The sequence below is a fragment of the Bidens hawaiensis genome, unplaced genomic scaffold (assembly GCF_021521415.1).
Source record: "Bidens hawaiensis isolate Kalapana, Puna unplaced genomic scaffold, B.hawaiensis_p1.1 tig00006395_1, whole genome shotgun sequence".
In the NCBI taxonomy this organism is placed as follows: domain Eukaryota; kingdom Viridiplantae; phylum Streptophyta; class Magnoliopsida; order Asterales; family Asteraceae; genus Bidens; species Bidens hawaiensis.
In genome coordinates, this window is record NW_027491433.1 from 1,336,463 (window position 1) to 1,352,059 (window position 15,597).

The following is a 15,597-nucleotide window of genomic DNA, read 5'->3' on the forward strand; positions in this document are numbered from 1 at the left end:
GTTTAAGCTAATAAAACATCATACTAGTATTACCTCGGGTCGGTGCTCGGTTTCCTTCTTGGTTTCGGCTAGAGAAAAGGAGAGTCTAGAGAGAAAGCTTAAGTGTGTGTGTTTTGGTGGTGTATGGAATATGTGTGAAATGAGGGATTTAATGGTGATTATGGTTTATATATTTAGGGATCATGGGCTTAAGCCCATGGTCTTTCCTTCTTTCTTTTATAACCCAAGTCCATAACCATATCCATTTAATCCAACACTAGCCCAACTCATATTCTATTTATCTAAACCGATAACGACCCACTATAAAATATACGAAGTTTATTTAATTATTATAACCGAAAAGTAGGATGTTACATACAATAATGCATAAATTCCTGAAACTAATATTATTTAAATTTTATAATCCCGATAGTTAGTCTTTAAATTTTGTATTTCCTTTTTAATTATAGTTTGTGAGGTTCAATAGTTTCGATTTCCTTAAACGCGCTTTCGGTTATTATTTCAAGTGGTCTTCAATCTCAAAGGTGAGTTTCTCACACCCCATTTTTACCCTTTTTAACTATTTTGGGAGTAGCATATATATCCTATCAACAATTCAATTTCGGTTATTTATTATTACAAACTACAATTCTTTACATGGACTTATGTGCTTATTTGCTTACTTGCTTAAAGACTACTTGCTCATGGTTTCCTCAATAAGTATGATCATACGCCCCCCCTATGCACTCAGGACCTCGATGTTATGAGTGGAATAGGGACCCCCGATCCGAGTACATTTGGTTGTTACCAAATGGAAAAGACATTACTTGCGTTATTACTACACCAAGTTTCGTGGAATTGTATGGTTTTTATGTATTTGTATCAAAACTTGTGTGAACTCACCAACTATTCATTTAGTTGACATTATTTTATATGTATGTTACATGTACACTTATTAGAGAATGAAATGACGAAGACATTAGAACTTAGGGTATTTTAAATAAATGGACAAGTTGTTAAATTGTTATTGTATTTTCCTTGTATTTCTTGCTCCAAACTTGTGTACTTGACGTTTAAATTAATTAATGATAAGATTGTCACTTAATATTGTCACATGTGTTTTGAGCAATCTGTACGTTACACTCAAGCGTTCCGCTTAAGCCGGGATGTTACACAATATTTTAGAGGAGCTGTTGTGAATGCTCTAACTAACTTCAATAATTACATATATTTCCAACCTCTAAACATAAATTACATATATCCCCTTCACTATTAAAATTACAAAACTATCCTTTCAAACATAAAAAAAAAAACCTACTGCCTTTTTCATCCTTCACGGCTCATCGGATTTCAGATCCTCCACCAGCCAGCAACCCTTCATTTACCGGTGACCGGCGTAGAGAAGAAGAGACAACCGGAAAAGAGAATAGGAGACCTACGACCAACCATCGAGTTACAGTGATTGTCGCTGACCGTCCTCCGATTCCGACAAGGTTTCCGACCTCTTCATCCCTTCCGCCCAAAAAGAGAAAAGAAACTTGTGACTCATCTCCAACCAATCTTGAAGCCGCCACCACCACCCCTTTAACACCCTCTGCTTACTCGTCAAAAAAATGATTTGTTTCTGCACCTAAGTCTTTTCTTTGACAAACCCTTTACATTAATTTGACCATCTTGGGTATGGCTCGATGTTCAAGAAAATGAGTTGAGGATGAAGATGGATTTTGGGTGTTGTATGTCAAAGTAGATAACGAAATTCATTAAATCCAAATTGTATTATGAAATATAGATGTTATATTTACTTGTTATGTTTAGTTAAAAATGAAAGGATGTTTATACGTAATTTATTTTTAGTATAATAAATGAAAATGGGTAAATATGATATTATTAGGTTTTGGGATTGGGATATATGTAATTTATGTTTGGGATTGAGAATATATGTAATTATTGAAGTTAGTAGAGAGACATATGTAATTGCGTCCAAAAAAATGTTATACTTCATTACGAGTAAACAAGTTTCGATAAGCTTCGTTAGCATATAATTAAACTTTATATCACGTTTAAGTTTTAACATATTCATAGTTAACAAAAATGTTTTTCACAACTTATATAATCAATTCTTAACTAGCATATCATGTTTGCTACTATAAAATAGATTACTAGCATAAGTTGCAATTTATATGATGGCTTTAGAGAATGTCAGTAGGATCCCAAAAGTTCTCCGGTTAAAAAAAATTAATCAATCGAATAAATATTACAAACAAATGTACTGCAAAAATCAAAATTAAAACGTGTAACTTTTCCTATATTATTATTTATAAAATAAACAAAAATGATAGAATGTACTTGTGGTATCATCATTGATGAGTATTTTGCAACACCGGACCTATCGTTCGGAGTTCAAATCTCTTGACGGCTCCGGCAGCCTCCCTCATGGTGGTATCCACCACATACGGTGTTCCATCAATATTCTTTTCGGCCGTGTTCACCATGTGTCTACACGGCTCTTGCCGCTCTGATATCGTCCCATGGTAGTGGTAGTACATTATCTTCCCATCGGTCTTGTGCGTCGATCTCCCCTTTAGATTCTGTGACATGTGTACGCCTGTTGCGAACACGCTCCTAGGTTGAACCGCATATTTTCGGTCTCGCCTGATTCCCCTCTTTGTATCCCTGTACACCATCTTCTCGAGCCCCAATTTCCTGTATTTATTTTTTAAATCACAAGTTATGTATTTCCTTATGTGGACCAGGATGTTTTCTTAGTTGAACATCGTTATGTAGTAACAAGGTATATATATACTAACAGGGATTGGTCGGTTATAACGGTACTTTCACATGGATAAATCCATAATAGTAAATAGATAGTGTATATGATTCGTACCTGCCAGGATCATCATCAAGGTAGCATAGCTTATTCGACATGGTTCTCTGTTCAATGGTGAACTGTGTGTACCCCAACAACGAATCAGTAACGTTTTTAATCGTGGTTTCTTTAGGAACATATATAAACTCATCCACATCAAAGAAAAACATCCATTTCGCCATGAATCTATGCCTATGCAAGCAATCATTCACCAGCAGAAACTGATTATGATAATACCCATCAAATCTTTCCTCCTCCTTAACATCCTGCAACGTCAGGTAAGGTAACCCGTTTCGATCCACGGCCGTAAAACCGCCATCACCTCCGGGTGCACACCACCCGCGTCGTATATCACAAAATGCGACCTCTCCCCGAACAAGTTCACGTGGTACGCTATCCATTCACGTACTCGTTGAGGGCTCAGGTCCCCGTAAAGAGGAGACCCGCAGTATAAGTATTCGAATCTTGGCGGAGATTCGAATAGTGAAGCGTTAAAGCTCCTCCCTGGAGCTTCTACTAACGCTTCAATGGTGTCTGGTTAGCGTCCCCGGTGGAAGCGTGGACAACTAACCGCCCACCGGCACCATCCTCCCCGACTGGGAATGGGAACGTGCAGTTCACCACCACGACGGTGTACACACGGCCGTATCCCCAGTCTAGGAGGATCTTGTAACCCGCGGCGGTGACGTTTCCATTGTCCTCCACAGTGGCGTTGCTGTGCGGGACCCACTGGCAGAGGTAAGTCGGTTTGGCGAACAGGTGTAGCGGTTTTGAAGATAAACCAACAACGGCGAACGTGTCACCGCCGCCTCTGTACGCTGACATGAGTACGAAATTGTAGGCGGCGGTGCCGTAGCCGCTGAAGTTTCTCTCGAGCTTCTTGTCTTGAATAGGTGGTGGGGATGAGGCGAGAAGCTCGGAGGACTGCGGGCGGAAGGAGGTGCAGTCTCGGAGATCTAATTGAAACAGGGTGATGATGATACAACAAACAAACAAACAAAAGGGTTGATAATACTAATTTAAGCTCAGGAGCACAATTCCAGACAACACCGATGAACATCTTCTTAGGTTTATAATTATTATTTTGTGATTTTTCGACATTTTTGGAATAAGATTCAGACAGAGAGGAGTGTCACCCAAGCACCATGGAATCATATGGATGGATGCACACAGCTGAAAGCATGTTAATTATTTCTGGACACTTTTTTATTATTTGTGTTTTTATAATGACTAGTTTTATAATTTGTTTAACTTTGTGCATGTGTTTGTGGTATTGATAATTTACACATAGTGCCAGCGTGTTTGTATGTGAACATGAAGTGGGGAATCTAGAGTTGTCCATTATCTAGGTAATGTAACATCTGGAAGGAATGTCGTGATGCTAAAATTTGGTAACGAGTTATAGTAAATTAGTTTTTAGCTAGTGTATCATATGGATTACTTTAAACTAGATGTAAGTACGTCCCGTTACGACGCGGATGCAACGGTACCACTCGGTCAACCTATCTTCTGATCCTTCTCCACACTTAAATCAATATTTGATAGATCATATCCAACCCCAAAACCCTTTGTGAATTCGGTCGATCACATTGACTTTGACATGGCAATGACACTGAATCAAAAAAATAAATCCATAAACGTCCAAAATAACATTGATATACATACAACTTATGATCAAAGCGAGACAAACTGGATTGGCATCGGTTGAATTTGTTATGGTATTGGGACTATACAAAAAAAATAGTAAACATTTAGAAAAGTCGTATAGTTTATATAACAACACATATCTAAAATTACGTTTATCCGGTCGGTAAAACCCGCACGTTGCGGCGGCGAGTCGTTGCGAATCGAACGGTACCGGTTACGTTCATTACGGTACCAGATTTAAAATTCACCAACGCCTGAACAAATTAACATATTTAAAATGAAAAAACCAAACAAACACGCAGCAAAAATCAACAATTAAAATAAACAAAACAAAACAAAAACCGCACAGTGCGTCAGTTGAATTTGTTATGGTATTGTCACAAAACCAAAAATAAAATAAAATTAGTAAACACTCATAAAAGTCGTATGTTTATATTACAACAACATATTTAAAATGGCGTTTATCCGGTCGGTAGAACCCGAACGTTGCGACGGCGAGTCGTTCATAAGTCAAACGGTGCCGCTTACGTTCATTACGGTATTTGAAGTAAAATTCGCCAACGCCCAAACAAATTAGCATATTTAAAAAGAAAGCAACAAACAAACAAATACGTTGCGAAAATCGACAATTTAAAAATAAACAATACGATAACCGCACGTATAATTGTCGTGAGTCGACGTGAATTCGACCGGTATTGGCGATGTCGGCACCAAATCATAAAGGACACGTTCAAAAAGAAAGTATCAAATGTAAACAAAATAAGCGACCAAGTACATAAACCAAAACAAAAAAAACCCAAGAAATGGAAACATCTTATCCTAGCCGAGAATCGAGCATGGGTTGTAGACAACAAAGTCAAACCATAAACACATCCACATAATAGCCACCCAGCTACAAATAAGTCTATGTTGGTAGTTTACAATTATCATTATATATTAGAAATCAAAAGAATAAGAACTTTGTGGCGTCAGGATTCTAATTTACTCTACATAGATAATTCTTTTTATATAGTTATCAATAACTGATTATATAACTTTCTTACATAATATGTTGTTTACGTAAAAGGTAAGTTATATTAAAATCAAAGGTTATACAAATATATAAAATATACTATTTTCGTAGTTGAAGTTGAGTTTTATTTTATTTTTTATCATTTGTACAGTCTTGTTAGTTTAACTTCTGATTATCACCTAACAAACAAACATAATTGAACAAAGGTAAATGAATATATTTGAACACATAGTTTTCCTTAATATTTTAGTCCACATGTTACGCGGGATTATTTAAGGGTTTTTTTAATATTATTTTGAATATATAATTTGTTATATTATTTTAATTAATCTATATGGACAATGATATTCGTTCTTAATGTCATTTTGGTTGTACTTTTTTTTATGACCGAAATGCGCAATATTTATTGTAATTTCTTTTAAATTTCAACCCTTCTATCTAAAATCTTGAAAGTAAATGTGTATGGTTGTGTAGGTGAAGGATAAGAAAAATGATACGCAGTTGAGCAAAATGATTAAACTTATCAAATTAACATCTATAGAGGCAGTATTTTATAATAACAATTAGTTTTTTATATCTATTGCCGTATCCGGCCAACTTTCTACAAGCAACCTATTGATACCAAAATGGGTTTTATTTCTTAGATTTTTAGAGGCATGGATGGTGCCCCATTGATAAAAAAAGGTTGGGCTTCTATTACCAAGCAAGTTTTCAAGCTTTAGTTGTAAGAATTCCACGAATTCTGCACCACCTTGGCTTAATCAAGGCTCAACTTCGGAAAGTACTGAAATTAAGGCAACATGAGAAGAGATCCTAATGAAACAAGGCTAAACAACACTAAAGAGAACTTAAATTGCAAAGAAGCTTAATCCAGAACATCAAGAAAATATTAGGCTAAATAGCCCAATAGATTCATCAAATATCGTTAGCAAGAGAAAATACAAACTAAAGAAGCTTAAAAAGAACCAAAAACATCTAAGGAAGTTGAGCTCGAGAAGAAGATGCAAGTCCTAGTACCAGAATACAAGCCTCGTATTCCATACCTTGGGAGACTCAAGAATGAACACAGGGTAGAACGATACGAGAAGTTCTTAAAATTTTTCAAAACCCCTCGTATAACTCTTCCATTCATCAAAGCTTTAACTAAGATGTTGAAATATGCTAAGTTATTGAAGACAATGATTTCTCAAAAGAAGAAGTTCGTGGACACAGCAAGCACACAACTAAATGAAGAATGCTCGCCCATTCTACAAAAGAAGTTACCCAAGAAACTATCCTATCTCGGAAGATTCACCTTACCTTTAAGATTGGTGACTTATCCGTTTATATTGTTTTAGCTAGTTTTGGAGCAAGTATTAGTCTCTTGCTGAGCTTGATTATACACAAGATCTGAAGCTTGTTTACTTATTGTGGTAATTAAGCTTCAAGATGGAAAAATAGGAAGAAAATAATAAAGAACCCTACTAAAACAAGTTATAGACATCCATTGATTAAACGCAGGGGCGGACCCACATAGGTCCGATCGGGGTCCCGGGACACCGATGTTTTTTAAAAATTACTTAAAGACGGTATATTAAATTTTGTAAGGACCCCATAAAAATTAATACTTGGAACCCATACTATTAACATTGAACTGGTACAGTGGAAAGTCCCTTGTTTTACTTGTGAGAGGTTGTAGGTTCAAGCCCCATCATACTCCTCTTTTGTTGTTTTTTTAATATCCTAGTCTTAGTTATTCAGTTAGGGTATTTGTGCTTTTTGTTAGTTTCTCTCATATAGTCATTATCACCATGCAACATATATATTGTTAACATGGATTTTGCATATTCTTTTATTATTTACCTTGTGTATGTATATTATAATTAATCATTTATTTGTGTTAGAGTTATTTTTTCATGTTTTGGTCAATTATGTAAGACCATATATATAGATTACGATCATGTTTGTCGGGTATGAATTAAAAGTGTATGTTTCATCTAGTTTGTAATTTAGATTCTTTCTACTTACTTGTTTCCAATGACACCATAGTTCCGTGTTTTATTATGTTCGTCGCCTCGACCCGACCCGAATAACGACCGACCCGAAAAATTTTGTAAACCGAAAAAATTGGGACCCCATTGACAAAAAATCATGGGTCCGTCACTGATTAAACGACCAAAGATTATAATGATTAATATGCCACTAACTATTGCAATCCAATAATCAAAAGCACTGTAACATCCTGAAATCTCTAATAATAAATAATTATACATTATTTATTTAAGATGTAAAAGTTACTTAAGTTAGTAGAGAAATAAAATAATAAAGATGGAAGGATAAATAGGCTAATTAGATGAAATTAATTATGGACCAAAAAGGAAAGATGAGCCTAAGGTCCATGGGCTTAAGGGAGTATAAATACCCCTTAAAACCCTAATCCTTTTCATTTTCATACATCTCCACACCATAGCCTCCACCATCAAAACACACACTTAACCCAATTCCCGTTTTTGAGAAAAACACCCACAAAGACACAAAGATTCCCGGAGATCTAGCCGTCGGATCGGTCTCAAATTTTAACCGAGTATTCCTGACATATAAATAAAGTTTTGCACCGAAAATATCTTCGATCAGAGGTCGGGAAGTCCGATTTTTATCAGTAAAACCACAGCAGCTCAAAAGTGAAGATTCCGGCGACTGTTCAGCTGTTCCGGCGACTGTAGCGGAGGTTTCCGGCGAAGGTGAGCTGATGGGTTTGTAGATCGGGATGAGACGGTTCCGTGGCCGCTTGAATCACTCAAATCGGAATTCGTTTGATATGGTTTTGAGCATCTCGAGTGATTTCATATAAAAACCTCAAATGTACGTTTTTGTTAAAAAGACTTACTTTTCATGAACGGATCTATATGAAAATTGGTAGGATGATAGATCGGGTCTAGATAAATCGTAAAGCTGCAAACTTGAAGATTAAATTAGACTTAACGAACTCATGGTTATGAACGGCTCGTTTAAAATAGACCCTAGATCTAGTTTAAACGTTTTAAGCTTAAAGATCCAAACTTTATGCGTTCTCGGGCCGAATCTTATCCGAAAATGACCATGGGAATGTTCACGGGAATTATTAACATCGTATAAAGGATTTCATATTAAAACTGAGATGTTTATAGGTTCAAAACCAAACCCGAAACTGCTACTGTACAACTTCACCTGCAAGCAAGTTCGCTTGCAAGCAAGTTCGCCTACTGATCAACTTCTCCGTATAAGTTCGCTACTGTAGATAAGTTCGCTTAAAAGATAAGTTTGCTTAAATGATAAGTTCTCTTAGATAATAAGTTCGCTAATGTTAAGTTCGTTTAATGTTAAGTTCGCTTAACACTAAGTTCGCTTAATGCTAAGTTCGCTTAACACTAAGTTAAAGTAATCTCATACGATAGGAAGAGTTTCGATACGTATAACTTATATATAGTTAGCCGAGCTCAGTTAAAGAAAGGGATAACGATTAACGGTGAACGCAACAGGATCCAGGTGAGTTTCTAGCCCCATTTCCTTGTTATGTTTTCGGGGCTGTGTGCATACTCGATGTGATAGTTAATACACTTACCATGTATGATTTATATGTTATTTATGAATGTATATTTTGAATGTGAATGAAAGCTTGTCGGTACGTGAACGATCTTCGGATATTGCACGTATTGACAAGGGAGGTATGTATGTGATAGCTGAATGTGTATGTTAGATATATGTATAACATATAAGTATGTATGAATGATAAAAAGAAAGTATATGTATATTACGGGTATGTAAAGACAATATGTACGAAGATGAAGAAGTAAGAGATCATACCCTAATAATATCTGAGATAGAGAAGAAAGGGATCAGACCCTAATAATATCTGAGATAGAGAAGTAAAAATGGATCAGACCCTAATAATATCTGAGATAGACAAGAAAGGGATCAGTCCCTAAAATATCTGAGATAGACAAAGGAAAGAGGGATCAGACACTAATAATATCTGAGATAGACAAGAAATGCATCAGACCCTAATAATATCTGAGATAGACAAAGGAAAGATGGACCAGACCCTAACAATATCTGAGATAGAATGGACAGTAATTATATAGTATGAAAGTAATAAGTATGAATGTATATATGAAATTATGTAATGAAAGTAAGTTAGTAAAGTAATTATTATGTATCTTCGAATGCATGATTAAAGGTAAGTGTATGTATTATATGATATGTGATTAACTAGAACCCACTCAACGTAGCTGACTTTTAGTATGCACGCAGGTGAGTAGGATGAGACAGCTCGCTTGAGGGGAACACGTGACATTGAATAAGAGGCTGACATCGGAAGACTCAAGACGTTATATGTTTAATTACTTAGTTTTTGAAAGACAAGTTGTTTGTTTAAGACAAGTTTTGAATGGTTGTGAAAGTTTTTATATTCCGCGAATGTTTTTATTAACTCTGATGATTAGAACTATGTTGATGAGTAAATCCAACGCACAAATGTGAGGCACCGGTAACGAGGCCTTACAAGTACGCATTACACCGGGAGTATTGCAAGCAAGACAACCAACCAAAGTGAAAAAAAAACCTTGGACTCTTTCCTACAATTTGGTGCATATCGTTCATAAAAACTTATTACATGAGGAATGACATAAAAATACTTTGGCCTTTTGGAGTAGTGTGGTAGAGATATATCGTTTATCGACTATCCATGCATCACACTACTTCGGACATTCATTGACTTAAGTTGTTGATTTGTTTGCGTCACAAAGGATTATGTGTTGACCAATTATGGTCATATTTGACTAATTTTGGCCACTCTTGACAAATATTAACTATTTAAAAAAAAGTTAATTAAATTTAACTAATTATGGTTATCTTAAGGTCACACTCGGCCATGATTGACGTTTGTACCAAGTATATCTCTCTTAGATCAATTATGAAAATAATAGACGAGTTGTAGGTTTGTAAGATGAATCTTACACCAAATATCAATTTACCAATTATCACTAGGTTTGACAAGTAGTCTTTGAAAGAAATAAACACACACAGAGGATGCGAACGTATAATTTGTCGAGAAATTGGATTGAAACTTGAATGAATGTATACTTTATGATATCTGTTTTTAATTTTTCTGGTGAGAAAAATGTATTGGATTTTATTAATCATAACTATTATCATTTGGTCATTACCAGTTCCAACTATCGAGTTGGCTGATGACGGTCTTATCTTTTAGCTTTTAATGTATTGTTCCCAACGGTCCACAATTAATAGAATCTTAACGCTGATACTTGCAGGTCGCCGGAAAAACGCTCTTTGCCTGGAAAAGCCACATTTTTTTGTCCAAAAACTCAACCTGAACACCACCACCTCCACCATCACCAACCAACCACCACCACTTGAGGACCACCAATCGATTCCGACGATAGTTCTATGGTTCTAACGACCTCAATAATTGGGGACTATTACTAGAAAAAGGTTCCTAAAGGTCCGATCTAAGGTTACAAAGAGTTTTGGCACGAAAATGTTGATTTTCCCAAACAAATATGAGTTTTCCAGCTAAAAGCGTTATTCCAACGACCTTTAACTAACGACGTTCGAGTTGTTTTGGTCACGAACCATTGGGAACAAATATGATAAAAAATAATGAGATCATTATCAGCCAATTCGTTAATTGAGACCGACAACGAACAAAAGATTATAATTGAGATTAATAAAAACCAATACACCAAAATTTTATAATATTCGTAATCTTTTTACTTAGAGATACTTGCATGCCGGCATATAACATTATTAATTGACCAGTTATACCTTTGATTAACCAATGTTTTAGCAAATTATATGTTTAATTACATTATGTTTTTAACAATTTTTTGTTAAACAACAGTGAATGTGTGGTAAGTGTAAGATTATATATACTAGCTTTTGAAACTCGTGTATTACACGGGATAAATTAATGTATAAATTACAATGAATAGTTTAATACAAATAAAAAATAATAATTAAGTCTTTTTATATTATGTGAAAAAAATGTATTACAAATATAGTCGTTTTATAACATCAAATATATTTCAATTTTAAATCGAGAATGAATTGTTCTACCATCGGTATAAAATGATGAAACAATGTCATGGGAAGCAACATTTAAAACAATGAGACCTTTGGATGTGAAAGATGTAGCTAAAGTCTTTCACAAAAATGTTATACATTCCATACTGGGTTATAGACAAAAAAGACACCAGATTTTTCTTTTTGAGTAACTTTCATGTTGTCCTTATAAACACGTTGTTGTTCAACTATCACAATAGTCTTATAATAAATATAAAAAATGGAAAGTTTGTCTATGATTTTTAAAACTGAATATTTGTAAAAAAAATTTTAAAAAAATATTATAGTTCTCTTTAACACGAAAATGTCTTTAAAAATTGAATGTTAATATACTCTTTAAACATAAACTCTTTTATATATACATTTCAATTTTAAAGAAAATATATTTATGACACGTAATTATTATGTTAATATTTTTTTTATTATGTACGTTTAGATAATATAATTTATGACATTAATAATTCATTTAATGGAGATTGACCAATTAATATGGTATGTTGAATTTATAATAAATATTATAATTAGAACCAAGATTTTAATTCTTTTTCAAACGCCCTGCTTGCGGTGCGCACATATAATGTATATATGTGTGAACCCTTGGGTGGGCAAAAGTAAAATTGCACTAATTTTGACGTTATTTTACTAATCACGTGAAAATAATGTTAAAAGTGGCGGAAGGTTAATCAGGCATCATGTGGTGGCGTTGATAGCCGAAAGACAAGGGCACATGCACCAATCAGCCGGTGTCCCGATAATTGAGTGTTATGTGTCTTATGTCCAAGGCTTGATTCAAAACTACTAACGAGCCGGGTGTAACGATTCCGGCAAATTCAGGTATACCCTAGCCGGAATATACTATTTACGTGTTATTTAATATTGATTATATGAGTTATAACACATTGATACGAATATATATGGTTCACAGTATGAATCATACTCAATTATATAGTGAATCGTATTGGGATTACAATTAATCATTGATCGGTTATTGAAACCCGAACGAATCGGGAATTACATTATAGACGATGTATATAATGTTTAGTGATATTTACGAAGTATTAATGCTTCGGGATAGGTGAATTATAGCACAGAAAAAGGATTTCGATTTAACGGTACGTCGGTACGCTAAACGAAACCTTTAACACCAAACCAAGCAAGAGACGATCAATCAAGTCGAAAAAGATGCGTAATTATTAATCTATGATGTTTTAATGTCATGGGTTAAGTTTTTAAAGTTTTTAAATCAGTTTTATGTAAATTTCATTTTGACCCGAAAAACGGCCATTTTAGGCTCGTTTTAAGCCGAATTACGAGTTTAAACGAGAAACGAACTGAGCCAGATTATCCACAACATTATCCGGATTGCGTAATCCGAATATGTGGCTTAGAATGGATGTGTGGGACCCACCCCACCCCTTAAGGGAGGCCGATCGGCCCTATCCCCTTATTATTGATTTCATTTTTTTTTTTTTTTTACCACACTTCACTCCCAAAACTCTCTCAAATCTCTCAAAGCTTCAAAGTGTTCATCCAAAATCCACCATTTTTAACCAAGAAGTGAAGGTATAATACATGTTTTAAGGCTTGATCCTTGTTTCTAATTCTACAATATTGAGAAAAGGAGGTTTTCATGTGAACAATGTGTGAAAACCCGAGATGAAACCGATTCTCGTGTGATCAAGGGATGTATACAAGTTATACAAAGGATCTTGATCCAAGTAATGAGTTAAAAGTGTTTAGAATAAAATTTTACGGTTAAAATGAGTTTCCAAGTGAAAGATGGGTGAAAAACCGAGATGGAACCGACTCTTGCATGATCAAGAGATGTATACATGTTATACAAGGGATCTTGGTCCAAGAAATGAGTAAAAAGAGTCGGGAATGGATTTCTACGGTTAAAACCTTTGTTTTTACTTAAAAACCGACACTTTGAAAGAAATGGTTTGATTATTGGTGTAACTTGCTTGGTATAGTGATATTGTGCTTGTAAGTGTTGTATCTAGCGGCTAGCAAAGGCTAGAAACCGAGATCCTTGCGATCTAAAGCTAGAAAACACAAAATAGTTCGGTTTTCGTGTGTTATGAAAAAATGGACAGATTTACGTGTGCTTAGAGTCGGGTCACGAAATTTCACAGAGATGATCTACACATGAAAATATGAGATCTGTGAATTTTTGGATAAAAGATGAATATTTGGTGAATTTAATGCTCGGTTTTGGCCAAAAATAGTGAAAAATAGCAAAACATGATGAAAAATTCCGGAAAATTTAAGATAAGCTTTTTATGACATATAAAAGTCACCCACAAAATTTGAGCTCAGTTGGAAAAGTCTAAGTAGGCTTTTCGGTGAAACGAGTTCTAGGGCTTCCTAGCTCGGTTTTGGGTGAAAATGGCTTGAAAAATAAGTTTTAAATTCTGGAAAAATTCCAGGGAGTTATGAGGATGATAAAGATCATCCCAGAAAAATTTGGGATTTTTCTAAAGTGTTTTGGTATTTTTGATATATTTAGTGTTTTAACAAGATTTAAAAATAGATAAATAAATGTAAATGTAGGAAAATAAATCTGGGAAAATTCCAGAAAGTTATGAGGATGATAAAGATCATCCCAGAAAAATTTGGGAATTTTCTAAAGTGTTTTGGTATTTTTGATATATTTAGTATTTTAACAAGATTTAAAAATAGATAAATAAATGTAAATGTAGGAAAATAAATCTGGGAAAATTCCAGAAAGTTATGAGGATGATAAAGATCATCCCAGAAAAATTTGGGAATTTTCTAAAGTGTTTTGGTATTTTTGATATATTTAGTATTTTAACAAGATTTAAAAATAGATAAATAAATGTAAATGTAGGAAAATAAATCTGGGAAAATTCCAGAAAGTTATGAGGATGATAAAGATCATCCCAGAAAAACTTGGGATTTTTCTAAAGTGTTTTGGTATTTTTGATATATTTAGTATTTTAATAAGATTTAAAAATAGATAAATAAATATAAATATAAGAAAATAAATCTGGAAAATTTTTACAAAATTCCTTTCTGTCAAATTAAGTTTTGTGCAAAATTTCAAGACCCGAGACTAATCGGGTAATTATTGGTGCTAAAAAGAACATAAAAACAAGTTTTTAAAGCTTAAAACGTGTAAACCGGCAAAGTTCGCATAAGCGAGCTGACTGGTACATGAAAACCCTAAAAATAGACTATTTCATAAATCTAAGTAAATTAAGTAAAAATAAATCATCCGAAAATAATTCGGATGATTTGGGTAATTTTACCCGATTTTACCGTTTCCGGCACCGAAATACCGGAAACGGGCCCCGCGGCCAAACGGGGTGTCAAACCGAGCTATAATTTCATCACCTTAACTAAATTGACTGTCAAACTCTAAGCAATGTCAATCTGAGTCCTTAGAAGTGTCACGGGGTTAACATTGTTCCCGAATCGAGTACAGTACTGGGTTAACAATGTTCCCAGATGTACCGATTGCTATGTATTTAAGTTATGGGAATTATATAGTAATGACTAGATATTATATTACAGATCCAGGCACGTAGCTGTTCCTTATATTACTCACCAACTCACAACAAGGTGAGTTTTCACGAGCCCCTTTTAATGAATTGTTTTAATTATATTTTCCCGGGGCGGAAAACATGTCTTATTTAAAGTATTTAAGTACATACCGATCGTATGGAAATACTTGTACATTTATATATATATGGGCTGATGCATAGAATATATAAAATGTTTATAATGTGTTATTGTTCTGGGGTAACATAGTTCCCAGGGGTTATTGTTGTTCTGGGGTAACATAGTTCCCAGGGGTTATTATTATTCTGGGGTAACATAGTTCCCAGGGGTTATTATTGTTCTGGGGTAACATAGTTCCCAGGGGTATTTATTGTTCTGGGGTAACATAGTTCCCAGGGGTTATTATTATTCTGGGGTAACATAGTTCCCAGGGGTTATTATTGTTCTGGGGTAACATAGTTCCCAGGGG

The 15,597-nt window shown here is 34.6% G+C and overlaps 1 pseudogene across 1 annotated transcript; it reads right to left on the reverse strand.

Annotated features, from left to right (window-relative positions):
• Positions 1-2,229: 2,229 nt before the first annotated feature.
• Positions 2,230-3,999, reverse strand: LOC143632515 (galactan beta-1,4-galactosyltransferase GALS3-like; annotated as a pseudogene). Its single transcript, XR_013153529.1, has 2 exons — positions 2,864-3,999; positions 2,230-2,682 (listed from the first exon to the last, which is right to left on the reverse strand). The product of XR_013153529.1 is annotated as a galactan beta-1,4-galactosyltransferase GALS3-like (transcript).
• Between the last annotated feature and the right edge of the window lie 11,598 nt (positions 4,000-15,597).